The sequence below is a fragment of the Embiotoca jacksoni genome, unplaced genomic scaffold (assembly GCF_022577435.1).
Source record: "Embiotoca jacksoni isolate LCO1_2020_lvr unplaced genomic scaffold, fEmbJac1.0.p SCAF_2, whole genome shotgun sequence".
Classification (NCBI taxonomy): domain Eukaryota; kingdom Metazoa; phylum Chordata; class Actinopteri; family Embiotocidae; genus Embiotoca; species Embiotoca jacksoni.
This window is the reverse complement of record NW_027185340.1, coordinates 5,580,001-5,595,181: the sequence shown is the minus strand read 5'-3', so window position 1 is coordinate 5,595,181 and position 15,181 is coordinate 5,580,001. Positions and strand designations below refer to the sequence as shown.

The window sequence follows — 15,181 nt, the reverse complement described above, 5'->3', positions numbered from 1 at the left end:
GTAGAAATACTCAGCAGTATTCAGAGTCTAAGCTGTAGAATGCTTTGAATGTTACACAAACTTTTTATAAGCTCTCAGCACAAAGTTCAATATCAACGCCGAGCAATACAGTGATTGTTCAAGGTCCTGTTACAAAACATGGAATTTTAAGTGGCTGACGTAAAAAGGAACTCTTCTTTTGAATTGAACGTTCAATTATACTAGATTCCCCACACGGAGGAAAATGTATTCATTTCTCAGCCACACATGGAAAAACCTTATACTGAAGTATGAAACATGTAGGCTGCTCTCTGAGAATTTGATGTCCGAACTAAACCTCTCCAGAGTGCCACGCTAGCTGTTATATGATGAGTGTTTTTAGATTGTGAACATCCAGCAGTGGGTGGTGTATATTCTTATAAAAGCCCAGACAGACAAGTTGTTCTTAATCCACCACCCCTACTCCGAACCTTAACCCTTTCCTCTCTTTTACTGGATTTTGCATTTGACTTCTCTGTGATGGAGCAGATGACTGGGCAAAATTAGACATGAATTCCTTTTTTACACTGCAACATCAGACAGCTAATGGACTGTGATATGGGGAGATGCCACTTTGATCAGGGTGGCTTTTGTCCAGTGAACAATTGAGATGATCACAGCATCCACAGGATCAATTGACACAAACAAAAACATAATCACAAACAAGGAAACTTTTCCAAATAACCCAGAACCAAGCTTCCAAATTATTGAGAGAGAAAATCAGTCATAAAGGGAAGATTTTTAAACCGGAATTAACATTTTGAAAAGAATTGACAACAGCTGATTCTTATTCCGATGTACTGGTTTAATTTTGAATTGTGTGCTGTGGCGGTCGGTAGTGTTGTGCCGCCACAGATGTGCATACCAGATGAGCAGGGGGAAATGGCATCATCTCTACAATTACAGGAAGGTCACGACCTGCTGTCACAGCAACCGCTTGGCATCCGTTTGGAAACCGCTTGGCACCCGCAACCTGCAGATTTCATAAACCTGCAATTAGGCAATGGGCATGTATCAGTCAGCACACTCTGTGAAACATCTGCTTGTCTGTGTATGTGTGTGTTTGTCCATTTTCAGTGTGTGTATGTGTGTGTCAGAGTAAGAGACATTATTGGGGATGAAAGACATTTTTATGGAATGAGATGCAAAATTATTAGCTCTTTCCTATTGGACCTCAGTTAGTACAAGACGAAGGTATTGGCTCATTTTATTATGAAAGTGCTGACATGGATACGACATTATTATTCGTTACTTTTGTTTTTGATTGTTTTCTTCCTTTTCTCAGCAGTTCTTCTATACTGTAACCGTTTTACGACCTACAACTTCACTGTTCTGGTTTTGCCTCATTGCTCCCATCAGCTTACTTTTTCCAGACATGGAAAGCAGCTGTTTTATTCCACAATGCTCGATACAGCAACTGCTCTGCTCAGCAACAATTAGCAGACAGGATACAAGGACCTTTATTGCCATTTCACCACTTATTCATATTTTATCATCATCGTACGCTGACATGAATGTCTGTGTGTAGAAAATAACAAAGAATCTATGAATAATTTAGATTAAAAATGAAACATTACTCACAAATAAGAGTATAACACGAGATATGCAAGTAAAAAAAAAAAAGAAGGAGGGATGCCTTTACAGAGACACTCTAGAGCAAAATAAAAGAAGAGGAGACTGTGCAAGGTGAGGTTGTGCGGGGAGTTTAAACTAAAACAGTGTTCATCAATCATGGATCGTGCAAAATATTGTGCTGTAAAGCACATGTATTTTAATAGGCTACACTCCAGAATATATGTATATTCAAATGTGCATTTGGATTTGTGTGTTTCCATGTTTGTGGATGCGTGAAGAGTCTCTCTATAAGTGTTTCCATTGGGAGCAGGGTCTTGAGTAGTCTCACAACATTGTGAGGAAAAAGCCGTTCCTCATGCAGGAGGTTCAGGTTTTCAGGCCGTGGAAACTTATCGGAAGGGTCTGAACAACGCTGCTGGCTGCGCTCGAGACAAAGTGTTTAATTGGGAATTTTTTTCAAAGCAAAAATCACAAGTCAACTTGAAAAATTCAGAAACTTCAAACAAATTTTCTGACCAAATAATTGAATTGTTCTGCTCATTAATTCTTCTCCATTCAAACAGAAATGTCGACCCGCCAAACTGACAACACGCTGACGTCAGAAGCCCGCCTGCCTACAAACCAAGTGACATACAGTGACATGGAGCCGACATGGTTGATGACGACAGGACGTAGCTATGTCATGCAGAGCAGCTTTAGTGCGCTTGCACAATTTCAATGTGAAGCTAACATTGAATCAAATGTTTACAACGAAAAAGAACATGAACCTTGGAATTCCAGATATAAAAAGGTTCTTGGTTCGTCTCTATCTGATGAGGAAAGAATATCTCAAGAGTCAGAATGATATCTCAAGAGTCAGAATGATATCTCAAGAGTCACATATTCACTTCAGGAGTTGGAGGAAATCAAAGCAGAGCTAAAGGCGGAGGGAACATTTGACTCACCATGGCAACTTTGTAAGGCAACAATATGTCAATGTTGAGTTCAAGTGGGCATAAAAAAGGAATCAAAACAAGTTTTATGCCTGAATCAAGATAAACATTTTTAATAGATAATAATAATAATAATAATAATAATAATAATAATAATAACTTTATTTATACAGCACCTTTAAAAACAGAGTTTACAAAGTGCTCTTCAGAGAAGCAAAGTATAGTCATACAAAACATCAATACTGGTAAACATTTAAGAAAACAGGAGGCAAAAAAAGACCATACCATTAAGGTAATGAATGCAAGAAAACCAAACAAATAACCAAAACGGGCAAATGGAATAGAAAACAAACAAATAAATCAATGAATAAAATAAACAAGCAAAAACAGGGGAACAAAAGAACTGCATAAAAGGATGACATCACTTAAAAGCAATTCTATAAAAATGGGTTTTAAGAAGTGATTTAAAAGAAGTTAATGATTCTGCAAGATGACTGTAATGCCTCAGCAAGAGCACCTTCATACCAGTATTCATCCACTGTTTATTAGATGAAGTGATATATTTGAATAAATGAAATGTAATATAATGTGGGGGGAAAAAAACTATACTTTATCCCATCAAAACTTAAAAAAATATGTTATAGGATCAATTTCTCTGCGTGTGTGTAACACTGCTGTATCTTTATATAAAAAAAGAAAATCCATGGCTGCATCTGTTCCTGTGTTGCCTGTATTCCACTGAGACACACATTATTTTTCTTATTTTCAATTGGAACCAAGGAGGTAATTGTTTCTTTATCCGATTGCATTCAAATGCAAAGTCTATTTCTGTCTGTGCGGGAAAGTGGGACAGGATGCTAATTCGAGATATTGCTTTTGAAAGTGAAGTTGGTGCCTTTTTGAAATTATTGGAAGATTTTGTAGGGAGCTATTGCCGTCCTGTCAAAGCAGCTGCTGTGCAGCGCCACTGAGCAGAAGGAAACTGGACAATGCAGCAGCAGGAAAAAAAAAGAAAAAAAAAAAGAAGTGTGGGAGTAAGATGTGATGGAGTCCTGTGATCTCTCAGCAGTTTCTATGGCATCACTCATGCACCATTTATCTACTGAATGTTGAGGAGGCAGCAGTGAGTGAGTGAGCGAGTGAGTGAACAAGTGAGCATGTTTTTTTTGTTTTTTTTTAAGGAGAATGAAGAGGAGGATTTATGTCATATCAGTCAGCCTCTATATTTTCTGCAGGCGGGATGATGGTCAGGTACCTACTCATACTCTGAAAGGGAAAAGTGTGGAGGCAGATTCGTCTGTGACGAGTTTCCTGAGCCCTGGGCAAGTGTGGTTATACAAGACAGCCCTCTTCTTTACCATATAGTTTGCAGATGCCACAGAGCCTGATGGGGTGCATATCCTCCGACTGTCACGCTAACACAGGTGAGACTGGTGTGTGCTCACATGCATTTTTACTCTCAGACTCCTGAAAACATTAATTTACTTTCTGTTCCTTCTTTATTATAAATTAATTTCCTCTATTCCTGTTTTGTTTTTTTTACATGTAAATTTACTGATAATCCCCCACTTGTATTGTCCATTTGAAACGGTTGGTAATTGAAGTGATTAACAGCCAAAAGTTTAGAAAAAAAGGAGTAAAGATAACGAAAGTTAATGGTTGTCAAAATGTATTTTTTTTCCCTCAGCTGTCATTTTGCATTCAAGTAAATTAATGACTTCACGGGGCTCCAGCTTCCTGCTGTTCAAGCTTATTTTAAGATGCGTACTTGTTTTGTAGCATATCAACAGATTAATACAAAAATGCGACACTATCAAACTATAAATTTCGATTTCGATTTTCATTAGAGAGTTCACAAAAACAAAGAACTCATCAAAAGTCAAGTCTTCACTGGGAGTTGTGGGTGGAGTAGCAGTCTTAAATGAGTTTTGGCTTTCATCAGCTGCTGTTTATCAGGGGGGTTGATATTGAAAAGTTGTGTGATGGCTTCGACAAGGTGGAGGATCACACTTTTTATGTATAAATTTAAAAAAAAAAAAAGAAAGCTGGCACAAGTGAATGGGACTATATTTGACGATAGTTATAGCAGGTCAAAACAGGAAGAGACGTTGTCTTTCCAGAATCATTGTCCGTCTGGATAATCCACAGAACATGCTGTGGGCAGTTTTCATTTCTTTCTACCAAAGATGAGTGATTTTTTTTTTGTGTGTGGAGAGCTGTGCAGACCTTTATTTGTGTACATTTTCAGTGACTGACAGGTGATTCTGTTGTAGAGAATGGAGGTTAGAAGAGGAGAAAGTGACTTGGACATCAATATATAGAAAACAGCTGTTTATACATAAGGAGGTGAAGGAATTGGAATTCAGAAGTGAAAAAGAGATTGACTAGTTTGTTAAAAATGTTTCAACTGCTTTAAGGAAAATCAACGAATATGCTCCAGTAACATGGCCTTTCAGTCTTATAACTGAGCTCAATTTCAAAAGTGGTCAATTTAAGGTACTGACAAAAAAGATTGAGGTTTTGAAATGAGCTTATGAACCTCGATAAGTCAAGTCAGTTTATTTTTAGAGGTCATAGAAACACAACATACTTTGACCAAAGTGCTGCACAACCTCAGACCGAATTGAAACGCATCAAATGGATGGAAATCAATCTGACCATCACAACCAAATCCAGTGATAAGAACAAAATTAAAAACTAGAAAATTCGAGACAAGCCAAAACAAGACTCACAGGTATACGCGAGCAATCATATACACTGAAAGGATGGGAATAAAATTACAGTCGTGCCTGATCCGAGAATGCAAGTGAGAACATACAGATTTGAACGCTAGTAGTGAAGTTGACGAACTGTTCTCAAGTTTTGGAGCTGCAACTGAGAAAGTTCACAAGAACTGTAGGAGCATCGAGTGTGTTGACCTCGTCCTGACTTTGATTTGAACCCTTTAAAATAATCCTTGACTGTTTTAGTTTGGTTTTTATATCCGACAAAATGGCAAACCAGCCTCAAGGGCACAGTGTTCGATATTACACAAAGAACCAAGTATCACTCTGCCATTTATCTCTCTGTGTGTGTGTGTGTGTGTGTGTGTGTGTGTGTGTGTCTGTGTGTGTGCGTGTGTGTGTGTGTGTGTGTGTGTGTGTGTGTGTGTGTGCGTGTGTGTGTGTGTGTGTGTGTGTGTGTCTGCGTGTGCAACTTCAGCTGAGACATTTTTTTTGACAGCAATTACATGAATTTCTCGGCTGCTGATGACTCATGCGGCGCGACAAGTACAGATGAATACCCTACACAGGTGTTGTGTGCCGCATCTTGTGCCGGATCGGACCTCCGCTCGGGTTAAACGTGGGAAGACCCCGCAGCATGTTCGAAATTATGTGACGCAACAGCGGTCCGTGTACTGATAAGACACCGAAATAGGTGTCACGTGTCCCGCCTGTAAAAGGTGCAACAAACTAACAGATGAGTCAGTGACATGTCAATCAAGCAAAGTCTTCATACACTTCAGACCTGAGAGGAGGTTTCATCAGACAAACTTGCAGAGGGACTTCTGAGCCCTGAGCAGAGAGTGTGGTGTTAGCAGTGGTGCTGAAGAGTAAACAAACGGAGACATTGGCGGATGAGTTTACACTCCGTGTTTTGCAGCTCCATCAACAGGCTGAAGGTGCAGGACGTGTGACATGGACAGATGTGTTCGTGCGGAGACTTTCCAGGGATTAATGCGAAACGCAAACGAGAAATTGAAACAAATGGGACGCCACCACGAAACTAAAAAATAGAAAGGCTGTGTTTCGAATGACATATTTCCCTCGGCACATTAACGCATCGTACAGCTCTCACTTACATTAATTTTGAGAGAGTAGTGTCGTCTCAACTCGTACAATGCTGCTCTGCACTTACTGAAAATAGCCGGAACATTTGAAAGCATCACCTGCCAACATATCTGCAGCTTTAATTATTTTACCCAGAATTCAACGTGTTTTCGTGCCCTCTGTTTAACACACAATAAACTGCGTCTATCCAGCAGGAGTATGGTGGGACTTACTACAAAATAAGCATATTTTTCGAGGGTTTCAGTAACAGCTGCGGCCGCCTGATGCCTTAATTTAATTTTTTTAATTTTTTTTCCCTTTGGTGGTCTTCCTGTACGTAGCCAAAATGGCGACCGTTAAATATGAAAAGTGTCCAGCGTTTCACACACAATTTTTTGACCGTTTTGAGTGCATCCTCTGGGTGCTCATAGTGAACTGCGTGTTTCCATACACGTCAGTGTGAACGCTTTTGTGCGTTTGTCCGTGAGTACGCCATTTGCAACACAGCAAGAGCCTCAATGCCGTCCAGTTTGGATTTCTTGCTTGGTTTTCTGAAAGTAGCAGACAGACTAAATAACTTCTCTGTACATAAATACAATACAGATATTAGTTTGACTTGGACTATTTTGTGTATTGAATTTTTTTATCTGCATGATTAAAAGCTTTGTCCCCACTTAAAGAAAGCGGCAGCAGCAGCAGGCTCTGGAGGTTATGACGGGGGGCAGCAGATAAACGAATACATTTCTGTGACTATGGGACGCCATTCTTACGAAACAGCAGCTTTCTCTGAATTCATTTGATGAACTTCTAGCAGAATTAAAACACCACCACTATCACAGTAAGACTTGTGAGCTCAGTGCACCGTGATTCAGGTCAAAAGGGTTCACATTTGTTTCTGTTTAGAGTCCAGGTCACTTTGATTAAAAACACATATTTTTTTCCGGGATCCTTTGATCACTTGCTGACTGAATCATTTAAAGATTCAGCTCGTCAGATTTCCACATTGCTTTGTGAAATACATTTTCTCCTTTGACTTAAGTGTCATGGCCTCCTGTTGGTCTTTTTAATGGCTGCAGTAAAACAATTTAAACAGAAAAAAAAAAGAAAAGGACACCCACTACTTGAACATGAATGAGACTGTGAGTTCAGACTTTATTTTAAGCTCTGTTCTCATGTGAGGCTGAGGCATCAGCAGTATGCGGGAGTATTGGTATCAGTTTTACGCCACTTCCCGTCCTCTCCTTCTTTCTGTTCTCTCCTCTCACTCTTACCCTCCTTCGGTCTCTCTTCTCTCTCTTTATCCATCCTGTCCCCCCTTCTCTTTCCTCCAACAAGTGAGGACCCTTTTTGCACATCGCGTTCTGTTCAGCGTTGAAGCTTTGAGTTGACTTATAGACGTCTGCTGGAATTTCTTTGCCCCTCGTCCATTTCACCGTTTAATCGATGAAGATGACAGAGTGCAGGTGCAGCCGCGGCGTGTGTTAGAGCCAGCAGGGACGGTGTGTGGTGCACTAGGACCGGGGAGAGATCCTTCTCGTCGTGTGCATTGCAACTATAGAGCGGAGCCTGTGGAGGAAACCCCCCATCGGATCTGGCCATTATATCCATACATTTCTTTTCTTTTTTTCCCATCTCCACCGCGGCGCGGCTGAGTGGGGATCGCACCAACCAGAGCGTCTGGGATGGTCAAGCACCCAGGAGAGGATTAGTAATTTGACACGATTTGCGTAAAAGTCAGATTTTTTTTTTTGGAAGGGGCGGTCATTTGGCAGCTTTGCCCCAACTCGTTTTGTTATCATGTTTTATTGGCTGTAGTAGAATATTTTTTTTTTCTTTTCTTACCCGTGATTCGTTTTATTTCAAGCGCGCAAAGTCACATCTGCGTAGGAGAGTGCTTGGCGCACTTCTTCCCCAAAGGACAGAGACAAAATCTCCATTCTTCTGTTTGGATTTAAACCGGACGATTGGCTGAATGGGTGACCTCGCTGAAGCACAGACTATCTCAAGCTCCCTCCCGCTGTATGGAAACGTGTTTTCTCTATTGACCTGGAGTTGTGATGTCCACAGCCTTCCCCACTGACTGACAAACGGCGTCGTACCATTTTGGAATCGAGTTGAAGGTAGGCCAATTTTTTTTCCCCTCTTTGGCTTGGCGACACAACACGGTTTTTCTGACCATTTGATAAAGTTCGCAGACCTCATTTTTGCTGCTCCTTCGATTATTGCGGCAGTACATTGATCGCCCGTGACTCTGGGGTTTTCTGTCGGACAGTTGCAGCAGTTACCCTAGAAGAAGAAAAAAAAAAAAAAAAAACACGGTGGAGGAGATGTAAATATTCAGCAGTTTAAAAAGGCTATGAGCCAGTCAAACGCTTTAAGGAGGAGAAGTTGAGCACCTGCCACTGTTGCAGCAGGGAGATTAGTTGGAATATAGATTATAATGGGCTTCAAACATTCAGGATAAATATTTAAACTAAGGAAATGTGTCGCAGTGTGAGGGGAAATCTCAATGCCTGTGTCTTTTTTGGACCGAGTGCCCCTGTTTGGCGCACGATATGTTTGCTCATGAGCTCAATCATGGAGATTCCGGAGAAGCCCTCTGCAGTGCAGTCTCATACAGCGGGCCGCCGGGCTCACTGGAGCTCACTAAGGAGAGGATTTAGATAAAGGTGTAAACGAGGCGGCAGCTTTCCCTGAAGGCAGTAAGCCTTATTAAATGCGCAATCCTGTCTTTATACGGAGGATATAGGGCTGCTGGCTGTACTCGCAACGATTTCACAATAAAACAGACCAACAAAAATACACAAAAAACTTATCTCTCTCTTTCTCTCCCTCTCTCCCTCTCGCTCTCTCTCTCTCTCTCTCTCTCTCTCTCTCTCTCTCTCTCTCTGTGCGCGCGTGCGTGTGTGTGTGTGTGTGTGTGTCACGTGCGCACCCACACACTCCCAGTGACAGAGTTTGAAATGACTGTGTTTGTAAGAGAGTGCGTCACTGTAGTTTAAATAGGAGACAGACTATGACATGCCCAAACTTGCGCACACGTTATCATTTTTTTTTTTTTTTAATTTCCCAGACAAAGCTCATCCGGAAATTTGACCATATTGGAATGACAACTCTTACTCAGCTCGCACTCTAACAGGCTTTGTTTTTGCCATTTCGACCCTACTGTACGAGGCTCCCATGGGGGACATACCGCCTATTGGGTGGAACCGTGCGAATGCCGACACATGACGCAGGAATCCGAGTGATGATAGATGATGATCCTTTTTCTGGACGTGCGTCTGGATCAGAAGCGCCGGACCACTTACAGCCTTAGTGGCATTCCTCAGACAACGTCCACCTTAATCAGTTTTTTTTTCTTTTGAATTGCTGTGTTCTTTTAGCCCTGCTACACACCGCTGTGGAGAGAGATTGTGGGTGGTCTATCGGTCAGTGCTGGGCTCGTCTTCAACATGTGCTTTCAATGCATGCTTGCGGGAAGTCTGTCTGTCTCTCTCTCTATCTCTCTATCTATCTATCTCTCTCTCTCACACACACACACACACACACACACTCAGGTGCAAAACAGTGGCTTTAAAACCCAACCATTGCTGTGTCGCTGGTTGCTCGCTTGACTCCAGTTTGCGAAGACACCGAGTATACCGTTAATCAGAGCAGACAGTTTAAAAAAAAAATGTTTTTAAGTTGGTCAGATGACCTATATCTATTTGTGCTGGCGGAGGCGACGTGGCAGAGGCCAGCTGGAGGTGAGCCACATCTCCAATTCACGTTGTTAACATACAAAGTCGCGAAGGAAAAAGGTCTCCGTTTCAGCCTCGGTTTTCGGTGTATTTTTTGTTGTTTTGTTTTATGGAGCATCGCATTCATGAATTGGTGAAGTCACTTGTGTGTGATGTTACAAAGTGCGGCAGATAAAACCAGGCAGGCCGTCGCCCCTGCCAGCAGCGCCTCGTCATAGCGAAGATGACAGGAACTGTCCGTGGTGCTGAAACAAGACAGCTCCTTTGTTCAACTGTGGGCTCGTTTTGTAAGTTGAAATGTTCAGTGGCTGCAGTAACTCTCTCTGGCTTCTCTTCCATTTTAAATATTTGAGCAGTTAGTGAGCCACATGTATGCTTTCAGGTAAAAAAAAAGGGAGCCATTTAAGACACATTTAAACACAACTGAATACAACACCAACTGCGCTGCCTCAATATTAGGCCAATAACAGCATTCATTCAACCCCTGGTAAATGATCCTATTATGTTCCATGCATATTTCATTTTACCCAATCCGAATTGACACATCAAGTCACAGTGTTGTGCTCCTCATGGTGACACACTGTGCCATATATCCTGTGCCCTGTATTCTGCTCAGTTTTGGCCCCGGATCACAGTGTTTGCTTTAAATGGCATCATCATGTGTACTGAGTGGTGTTAAAATCCATTAGCCGATCATCATGAAGAGGGGTTTGGCGAAAGCCGTGTGAAAGCTGGTTTTGTGAAGATGAAACATAGCAACACCAGAGAAAAGTAACCCCAACAGCATTACAAACAGGTCTGAAGTATGATGTCTGCTGAAGCTAATTAACTCCGTTTCTCAGTCTCTTATGTTATAGTGTGCATATTCAATCACAGAATGCATTTTTTTTTCTCGTGTGTGATATTTTTGCCGAACATGTTAAGAATAAAACAGAACATAAAGTCTTTGAAGGCGATTTAATCAGTACTTCAAACATTCAGTGCTATCTTTTTACGGCAGATGATTGTACTCAGTATAAGCATTTCTACAGGGCTAAACACACAGCGCCTGTTACAGTGCACACCATCGCTGCTATAAACACAGTGGGTGAAGTGATACAGACCCAGTGCAAATCAAATTAACCCTGGGGGAGCTATGACATCTACTGTGCACTTAATAATTGACTGTATTGCTTTCCTGTGATTACGGTTGCTCACAGTCTGTATGGATGTGTATGATCCACTGTACATATCAGAATGTCTCTTTAGGTGATGACAGTGCTTGATAACCCCTATCAGGTTCATGAAGGCTCAGTGGGACCCCAGCAAGCCAATCATCTGGAGGTCAATGTTCATCTGGAACAGAAGAGTGGCTGGTAATTGTCCTGACTGGTCTTATGTCGGTGATGAATGACGTGTGTTTTCCCCTAACGTTGATTGAATGAGCCCCCCTGCAGACCGATCGCTTTTCCCAAAGAGCGAAGGCGATCCTGCGGCGAAGTTTATCAATAAGCGGGTGGATGGAGTGCAAGTGGTAGTGTTGCTGGGAGCAGACAGCCGGTGATGAGGAGGGGGAACACGCTTAAGGAGAGTCCCACTGATCACACAGCAGATTGGGAGCCCTTGGTGTTAGCGTCTGTCGGTCCCTGCCGTAGGGGGAGAGAGCGGTGGAGCCACACAGAGCTGACCCAGAACCACACACTGGGCCAATTTCAGGTCAGCTTCCTGTCTGAAGCCGGGTTAGTTATGTTCTCTACTAAGTATTATTTGTAGCCTTTCATATTTACCTGTGTCTGTGCTTTTCTTTGCATTATTGGCAGATTTTCACATTTACCTGTATCTGTATACCACAAGCTCTTGTTGTTCAGTTATTTGGTCAATTTACCGGCGCTTTGAGCTGGTGACAAACATGGTTGACTCAGAACAAAGCATCCAGCAAGCACATTGTTTTGATGGCTTTGTTTTGAAGGCTGGTTGCTTTGACGTGGACCCCCATGAGGCCACTGGCAGCTGAGCTCCCACTGTGGCAGATTGATATTTGTAATTTAAGGGAAGCTGTCACACAGCACCCTTCCAGATGGAGAGAGCCGCGGAAGCACGCAGTCGATTAAACACGGTTTGTTTAGAAATAATCATTTTGATGTGGGAGCTGAGGATTCATTTGAGGCACATTGGCTCTAAGGTTCAAAATGTTCAATTATACACTGACGTATACAAACAGATAATAATAACACACAGATGTAGAGTGCAGAGTGGTGTCAGGGAAGGAAGCTGTGTTATCCGATGGAGTCCCTCCAATCACCAGATCATGGCAGAAAGGACGGGTCAGTGATTTGTGTACTGTTGCAGAAAAGGTTGAGGATAGGCTGAGAGCTAATTCATGAATTCCCCTACTGGTGTACACACACACACACACACACACACACACACACACACACACACACACACTTGTGCACATTCACATTGTTTTCATGAGTGAACTATTGGAATTGATATTTGGAAGACGGTCATGTTTTAAAGGACCATCTCCTCCTTGTCACATTGATTGACAATAAAAGGACAATAAACAGTGCAGAGAGAATACTGCTTGATTAACTGCCCTTCAAAAGAACCAAACATGTCCAATAAATCAGGTTTCCATCTCACAAATTAGGACGATGGCATTTAGATGCTGGTTTGATGACCTTTAAGCATGAACTCATAAGATATTTGCATCTACAAGTCTAAATGATAATGATGCAGAGGTCAAGAACACTAATACACGTTGTAGATTATAAGTGTTGTACTTTGACGCATGCAGTGTTTGAATTGTGAACGGGGGACATGGGGTTAGGGTTTGAGAAAGGAAGGAAATCTAATGTGTGATCCAATCTGTCTGTGGTCTGGTATATAGAATATTCCTACAGTCCAGCCAAAATAGTGGTCGAGTACACTTAAGGATTTTTTTACCTCCTGCTGTGAAGTCTTTGTAAAAGTAATCACTCCCAGATGAAATACCAATTTGGTGATAATGGAATAATCACTAAGAAAGTACTAATGGTTGGTAAAAATGTATATCTGCTTGTTGTGAACGTGGCAGTGAAGGATGAGGAAAGATGCATCACAGAAACGCTGCGTTCAAATGGGGTCGTATTTCCCATGTACACGACAAGAGTCCATATGAACAGCCCCCTTGTGGTATTCATGACGTCGGAACTGGAAATGTTCTATGACGTGTCTGCTGACATTTATGGAAATGACAGAGGCAATGGAAGTACATTTTTCATTGGATGTTAGGTTAATATGTTGTAATTTTAGTCATGTAGAGTTTGTCTTCATAAGTTTGATAGTAGCCTACATCTGAGGAAAATGTTGATCTTCCCAACGGCCTCATCTTTTCCCTCTGCGCCTTTGCATTTCCTGCATTACCCTACCTCCCTGTTAAGTTGCTAAATTGTTAGCCTGTGTGGTTTCTACACGCCGTTCATGTTGCTGTTGCCCAGCAACAGTGTTTTTACAACTTGAACGCCAAACCTACGGTGCACACGACTTCCCATGTTGTAGCCACGAGCTCACAAGTTCCATTTGAACGCAACATTAGACGAAGTTCAACCACCCAAAACATCCAACATTATATATTCAATCACCCACCCAAATAACTCTACTGGGTGGTGACTGTAGTCTTGTACTTACGATTGCCAAATAAATCTATCTATTAGCGCATTCTGTTATTTACGTGAAGTATTTATTCAGCTCTTTCTCTGTAATCATACTATTTTCTTGAAGTAGCAAATGTCTTGTGGTCGGGTGGCTGGAGGCTGCTGGTGCAGACCAGTGAGGGGATTGACAAGGTCAGGTTAAACATTAATACATTTAAACATACGATGTTTTAGATTAATTTCAACTCAATTATAATGTAGAGAAATTACTGACAGAAACAGTTTCTATCAGAATGAGAATATTTCATTCAGGAAAGTTTTTATGGTGTGTGTGTGTGTAGTAATAGCTACTTTTTAAAATGAAATGTAAAATATGGTTAAAATTTACTCACGTATGTACTCGGCACTGACAAATTCCTTTTTTCAGATTGACTCTAATTTATCTATTTATTTGATTTGATCAATTTTATCTATTTATATATTTAATTTAATTTATAGTGTTTTTAGTATTTGTGTTGTTTGTTAAAGATTGTAAGGACACACCATAATAATTTTTTTTATTCTCAATACAATTCCACTATGCTTCATACTTTTTTTTATCCATTTGACATTGTAGATGTAGAAAAAAATAACTTAATCAGAAAACAAACCTAACGTGAAAAGATGAATGCAACAGATCACTGGAGACTTGATAATGGATGCTTGGACTCACCTCCACTGATATCTCCTCCCTGATAACCTCTCTAACATTATCACTCTGTCGGCACATAGCGAAGATCCCACTCCACTGATATCCCCCTTATTCTTTCCTTCATGCTCAAACTTCTGTCCGTGTCCTGAAGTTCCTACCTGGAGCGCTTTCTTACTTTCATTGAACTTTGTCAGCTGTCAATGTGGCGAACAAAGTGTTAGGCCTGTCAAGGTTGCTTTCAAGAGCCTTTCCTTTTAATTCAGTCACTAAAAAGGGCAACCTGTCAGCCTTTACAGTATTTAGCCTAAAGTGGTGTTGATTTTGTGGCTTTGAGTCAGATTGCTCATCAGGTGAAACAGAATACAGAAACATTGCTTCTACATCAACAAGGAAAGGAGATCGATAAAGAATAGAAAAAGAATGGAAAGCAGATAAAACAGTATCATGGAAGGACGATGGATTTGCAAAGTGTAGTTAGTGAGAAGTGGAGAAAGCTACTCAAGCCTCATTTCATTTGCTGTCGAGCCAGACATACAGAGCTCTGAGGCCGAACTGTAAATTTGAAAACTGATTGAAGCTACTTCATCTTTATTATACCCGAGGCTGTATTTTATTAGTTTTGTACCCAAATGAGGCTGCCTCAAGAAAATCATTATTACGCTTGTCCATCTGGAAGAAGTGGTGTGATATTTTTATCGAGCAACATAGTCTGTAGATGGAGGAGGTCAGGGTGGATGCATTGGTTGGAAAAAATATAAAATACTTACACAGTGCTTGAAGTGGAAAAAACAAGTGCCAA

At 41.2% G+C, this 15,181-nt stretch overlaps 1 protein-coding gene across 5 annotated transcripts in view; it reads left to right on the top strand.

Annotated features, from left to right (window-relative positions):
* Positions 1-7,588: 7,588 nt before the first annotated feature.
* The window catches only part of il1rapl1a (interleukin 1 receptor accessory protein-like 1a), a 159,049-nt gene continuing 151,456 nt past the window's right edge, over positions 7,589-15,181 (top strand). For 2 of the 5 annotated variants that reach the window (XM_069154180.1, XM_069154179.1), the window contains exon 1: positions 7,591-8,454. The gene's annotated coding sequence lies outside the window, so the exon portion shown is untranslated. Of the gene's footprint in view, positions 8,455-9,305; positions 9,763-15,181 lie in introns of those variants that run through there. The other 3 variants (XM_069154178.1, XM_069154176.1, XM_069154177.1) reach the window with 3 other exon arrangements.